Consider the following 6508-nt stretch of genomic DNA (forward strand, 5'->3'; position numbering starts at 1 on the left):
GATTATTCCAGTTCGGCTTCAAACCAGTTGTTTACATCATGAGAGGATCTCTTTTCTGGTGCTCCCTAAATCAGACTTTTAAATTATTTTAGGATTACCCTGGTTAGAGACTCACAACCCAGTTATTTCATGGAATCCGCGTGAGATCAGGTCCTGGTCCACTTATTGTCAATCCAGTTGTTTAGCCCTGGATCAACTTTCTGTCCACACTACATCAGTGGATAGTCCTGATTCACCTGTACATGTACATATTCCCTCAGAGTATTCTAAGTACTTAGAAGTGTTTAGTAAGTTCAAAGCCACAAAATTACCTCCACATAGAACTTATGACTGTGCCATTGAACTTTATAGAGGGAGCTTCTTTGCTCAAATCGTGTATTTACCCTCTTAATTTAAAAGGAGAGAGAGTTATGGAAGAATATGTTAAGGAAGCTTTAGATCAAGGGTTTATACGCCCATCTAAGTCTCCGGTAGCTTCTGGGTTCTTTTTTGTGAAGAAAATGGATGGTGGGTTGAGACCCTGTATAGACTACCGTGCTCTTAATAACATTACAAAAAAATGTGCATACCCGCTACCACTTATCCCTGTACCATTAGAGCAACTAAGAGGTGCTACCATATTTTCGAAGTTAGATCTTCGTAGTGCCTATAATCTTATCCACATCAAGGAGGGGGATGAATGGAAAACGGCATTTAGCACTACTAAAGGACACTATGAGTACCTGGTGATGAGTTATGGGCTAGCAAATGCCCCGTCTGTTTTCCAGTCCTTTATTGATGACATATTCCGAGATATGTTAGGGCAGTTTGTGATCGCTTATTTTGATGATATTTTGATTTATTCCCCTGATTTGAACACACACATAACACATGTCAGTAAGATACTTCAATGTCTCAGGGAGAACAATCTCTATGTCAAGGGAGAGAAGTGTGAATTTCACCAATGGTTTCATTTCTAGGGTATGTCATAAGTGTGTCTGGTATAATCATGGACGATCAAAAAGTTGAAGCTGTTGTTAACTGGCCCGTCCCGAACAATATTAAGGAACTTCAACGTTTTTTTAGGTTTTGCCAATTTTTATAGAAGATTCATTAGGAACATCAGTTCCATCGCGGCACCTCTTACAGCCTTACTTAAAGGAAATTCTCAGCGTATATTGGTCTCCTCAAGCACAACTGGCTTTTGAGTGTCTTAAAAGAGCATTTTCTACTGCCCCCATTCTCAAACATCCGGATCCTGAGTATCCCTTTGTGGTCGAGGTAGACGCTTCGGAAACGGGGGTAGGAGCTATCTTATCTCAGCGAAAAGGGGATTCCTGAAAGTTATACCCAATCGCGTTCTATTCTCATAAACTACCTCCCGCTGAGCGTAACTATGGTTTTGGGGATAGAGAACTGTTTGCAGTAAAATTAGCCCTAGAAGAATGGAGACATTGGTTGGAGGGTTCTTTACACCCCTTTCTGGTGATAACTGATTATAAAAAGTTGGAATATCTTTGGACTGCTAAGCGAATGAATTCTCGTCAGGCCAGGTGGTCATTGTTTTTTTCACGCTTTCATTTTGACCTTTGACCTTAAGGAGAGGGGGGACAGTGACTTCATCTTACTGTCATCTGTCTCAGTGTCAGTCATTAGATGGGAACTCGAACAGATCGAAAATGAAAATAAATGTAAAGAAGTGCCTAGGGAATGTTCAGAAGGTTAAAAGTATGTACAGGCCCCACTCCGAACAAGTTAATCACCTGGGCGCATTCTTCCCTGTCATCTGGTCACCCGAGTGAGACACGCACTACTCAACTCATCCTTGCTCGGTATTGGTGGGAATCTGTTAGGGCTGATGTACAAAAGGTGAATAACATTTCATTGCCCAGAGACAATGCTGAGCTGGTCCTGCAGCGAAACGGATCTTCGCACCGGGAGAGAGAGAGACTGGGTCAACTCAGTCTGTTTGCAGCACATTTTAAACTTTAATTGTATGTGTTCAATAAATGCAAGATGTACTTGAATGAAAAATTATCATATTTCATCAATAATTTTGGGTGTTAAAGTTTTTAAATATAATATATTTTAAGTAAACAAACTTTTTTTGTATTTACAATGAAAGTCTGCACTTATACAAAACAATTTCTGTTATTTCCAGTTTGGCCATTTGGATCCCTCTTATGTAAAAGAAAATTCTTCCATGAACAAGAAATAATACAAGCATCAACATAACATCTTCAGAGCATTACTTTATAGACTAAAGATTATGCCTTGGCATGTGAGACCATCCTAAATATAGTCAAAATAAGTTTTATTACTCATATTGAGAAAGAAAAAGTTGGTGTTCATTTTAATTATTGTTTATGCTGTTATATAATTTAATGTTGCACACATTGTTTCTGTAAACAAATAATTAAAAAAAGATCTGCTTAACTTTTTAATATGCTTGTAAGTGCTAGTTAAATCTACTCAGGTTCTCAAGCTCAACCAAAATTAAAATGTTATTCTACAAGCTGTGTGCATATATTTCCAAGTACTAAGTCTGGAAAACTAAATTCCCAAATCTTACATAGCTTATATAATATTATTTGCGACTATAAACATGAATACGATAAAGAGTTAAAATTAATGCTTTAGAACTGAGTGTTTTAATTTCTGCATACAACTCATCTATTTTAAAGCAAAAACACAATTTTTATGCATTGTATGATTCTGAGCCTAGCTTTGAATCATATATATATGTGAATCACATTAATTATCCAGCAAGCAGGTCACATTACTTCACTATGTAGATTAATTTATTAGCATCCATCGGCACATATCAGCATACCCAAACTCACTACCCACAGTAAATAAATGACAGAACATGGTCATGAAGCTTTGTTTTAAAAACAATGAGCACATATGAAGCTTGTAGCATGTTTTGTTTAATAAGATGTCATTATTAAAAATGAAAAAAGCTATTATCAGCAAACGTAGGCACAGGACATGCAGGAAATATTTAGAAAGCTACCTAGCATATATCATGGCCAGCAATGTCATAAATTTTGCTTAAAATTATTTTAAAAAATTCAAAATTTGCAGAAGCTTAAAAACTTACTGCCTACTCCTTAAAGCATTAACACGTGGCTGTAGTAATAAAATAGTTAGGCTTGTGCGCAAGGGGAATGTTAGGGGATTTGTAGCCAAGTCAGCCACATTCCTGCTTGTACAGTTCAGCATCAGGGGTCAGAATCTAAGGGCAGCTGTGAAGGAGTTATCAGAAGCAGCTTAAAGGTCTACTCAGTGGTTCTGGATAAGGAGAGCACAAATTACTTGGGGAAATGATTGTGCATATGATTTTAAAAACACCCTTGGGTTTGTGAAAGGTGCTATATAAATTGAACTAATTATTATTATTATTATTATTATTAAGTGCACTGTAGAGATGTGATTGTTGTTGATGTAGCACGTAAAGTTTATATGGAAGTGGTGGCACTGAGCATGCATTAATGGTGACAGTGGGGCTAGGTACAGCCTTTATCACCAGAGAGGCCAGTGTGGATTTATGATTGTTGATAGTATAGGGTAAGCTAGGACTGTAAATCTGGTTTGGACAGGCGTGGGTCTGGGATGCCAGACTTCACTGTTGAGCTACTTGAGGCCTGCAACATGTTCCAAAAGGGTTGGGACAGGGACAACAATAGACTGGGAAAGTTGAGGAATGCTCAAAAAACACCTGTTTGGAACATTCCACAGGTGAACACAGGTGAGTGTCTTGATTGGGTATAAAGAGAGGATCCCTGAACAGCTCAGTCATTCACAAGCAAGGGTGGGGCAAAATTATTCACTCTATGAACAACTGCGTGAGCAAACTGTCCAACAGTTTAAGAAAAACGTTTGTCAAGATACAATTGCAAGGAATTTAGGGGTTTCATCATCTACAGTCCATAATATCATCAAAATATTCAGAGAATCTGGAAAAATCTCTGCAAGTAAGCGGCAAGGCCGAAAACCAACATTGAATGCCTGTGACCTTCGATCACTCACTGCATTAACAACCAACATCATTCTGTAAAGGATATTACCACATGGACTCAGGAACACTTCAGAAAACCATTCTCAGTGAACTTCATCTCTCCATCTACAAGTGCAAGTTCAAACTCTACCATGCAAAGCAAAAGCCATATATTAACAACACTCAAACGCCGCCGGCTTCTCTGGGCCTGAGCTCATCTGAGATGGACAGACGCAAAGTGGAAAAGTGTCCTGTGGTCTGACGAGTCCTCTGAGCCAAAGAAGAAAAGGACTGCCCAGATTGTTATAGCACATAGTTCAAAAACCATTATCTCTGATGGCATGGGTAACTTGCGCATCTTTGAAGGCACCATTAATGCTGAAAGGTACATATAGGTTTTGGAGCAACATATGCTGCCATCCAAGCAACGTCTTTTTCAGGGACGTCCCTGTTTATTTCAGCAAGACAAAACTACATTCTGCATGTGTTACAATAGCGTGGCTTCGTAGTGTGGGTACTAGATTGGCCTGCCTGCAGTCCAGAACTGCCTCCCACTGAAAATGTATGTCGCATTATGAAGCGCAAAATATGACAACGGAGACCCCGGACTGTTGAGCAACTGAAGTTGAACATCAAGCAAGAATGGGAAAGAATTCCACCTACAAAGCTTCAACAATTAGTGTCCTCAGTTCCTAAACGCTTATTGAGTGTTGTTAAAAGGAAAGGTGATGTAACACAGTGGTAAACATGCCCCTGTCCAAACTTTTTTTAAACATGTTGCAGGCCTCAAGTTCAAAATGAGTGAATACAATAAAGTTTATCCATTTAAACATTAAATATCTTGTCTTTTTAGTGTATTCAACTGAACATTTTTTGAAAAGGATTTGCAAATCATCTTATTTTGTTTTTATTTATGTTTTACACAACATCTCAACTTCATTGAAATTGGGGTTGTATAAAAGGTCAATAAACCGCTCTGCAGTACATCATGTAATTTGTTTTTCTTGATAGGCTTCCCTATGGAGAAGGATACTCAAGCAGTCTAGCAAATTGTGTGCTAAACATAGCAGCTAAGCTATATTTAGGGGTTAAAACTGTTTTTGCTTTTTAACTTAATATGTTTAAAATGTACAGATAATGAGGTTCAGTTCTAAAAAATATAGGCCACTTTAGTGAAGATTTTAAGGTTTTACAGTTTACTTAAGAATTAAGGTGGACTCAAACATGTACTCTAATGAGACAAATAACAAAAGCCTTTAAGACCAGATTCGTTTTTTAATTCAACTTCTGGCCCAAAACAATAATAACAAATAAACTAAAAAAAAATATAGCCGCAAGCGGCAATTCCTGGGGTCCAAGCTAGTATTTGCTGGTAGACAAACAATGCGCTAGCATCTCAAGTTAAAGACGTTTATTGTCATTTCAGCAGAATACAGTGTTTACAGTACACAGTGAAACGAAATAGTGTTTCACTATATACTATAAATAACGTATCTCAGGAAATCTGAGCTTTCCTGAGATAGAAGGGGATATTTGGGGAGGTTTGTGTAGTGTTTGTAAGGTGGTCCTTGTTGTTTAGGTGTTTCTGTGGAGATGTAGCGTGAGATGGAAGAGTAGCGGATGACAGAGGCAGGTATGTGTTTTGCGTCACTATAACGCCACCATCAGGCTGATTGGGCTGATTCTTTGCGCCTGAGTAGCGGGAAGGTTTACTACCAGTTGACCAAACAAAAAGTCTGTAGGACTTATGGTTTGGACTGCCCATCGCGTTTCATCTGAGAAAAAGAAGAAAGAAGAAGAGGAAACAGAGCAAAAACAATAGGGCTCCAGCACTTGCACTTCCAGAACATCTGATGGAGTGAATGAGATGAATCACATGTTGAAGAAAGGTGTCATCATTTGGAATTCACTAAATCTTCAAAAACCCTGAAAGGTTTGACTTGATCAAGGACTCTCAGTCTCGCTCTCCCTCCCCCTTCTATGTGAAAATAGTAATACATTTCTCACACCTCTACCAGCATGACTACTGAAGCGCTTAATGGACTCTAGCTCAGCTCATTTTGTCTTAGTGAAGGCACCGGAGGCACTCTCTTCAATTCCTTATCAAAAAAGGTGTTCTCTGCAAATAAGAAAAAGATCAATACTTACCTTCATAGCCATAATTCAAACTCCTCTTTCTCTTTGATGTGGGGCCAGAGGCTATAACATGCAGATTTAAAAAGTACAACCTTTAAAAAATTAGCATAAAAAAAATAAAAATAAAAATGCTGACCCACAAAAAATAGAAACTGCTGTGCGTCGAAACAGTGTTAATTGCAAAGGTGGAAATATTAAACCACTTTTCCCTGAGTTCTCTGGGGTCTTAATAAAGCGTCTGTGACATGCTTTGGTCAAAATACTACAAAGATTAAACACCACAGACGCATTATCACACTGTAAACAACCTGGTCAGAATGACTGGTTTCAGTACCTGTTCCGTTAAATAACAAATGAGCAAATTGCAAAGCAGCGAGAAACAAGGCTTCTATA

This window comes from Hoplias malabaricus, chromosome 9 (assembly GCF_029633855.1).
Source record: "Hoplias malabaricus isolate fHopMal1 chromosome 9, fHopMal1.hap1, whole genome shotgun sequence".
In the NCBI taxonomy this organism is placed as follows: Eukaryota; Metazoa; Chordata; class Actinopteri; order Characiformes; family Erythrinidae; genus Hoplias; species Hoplias malabaricus.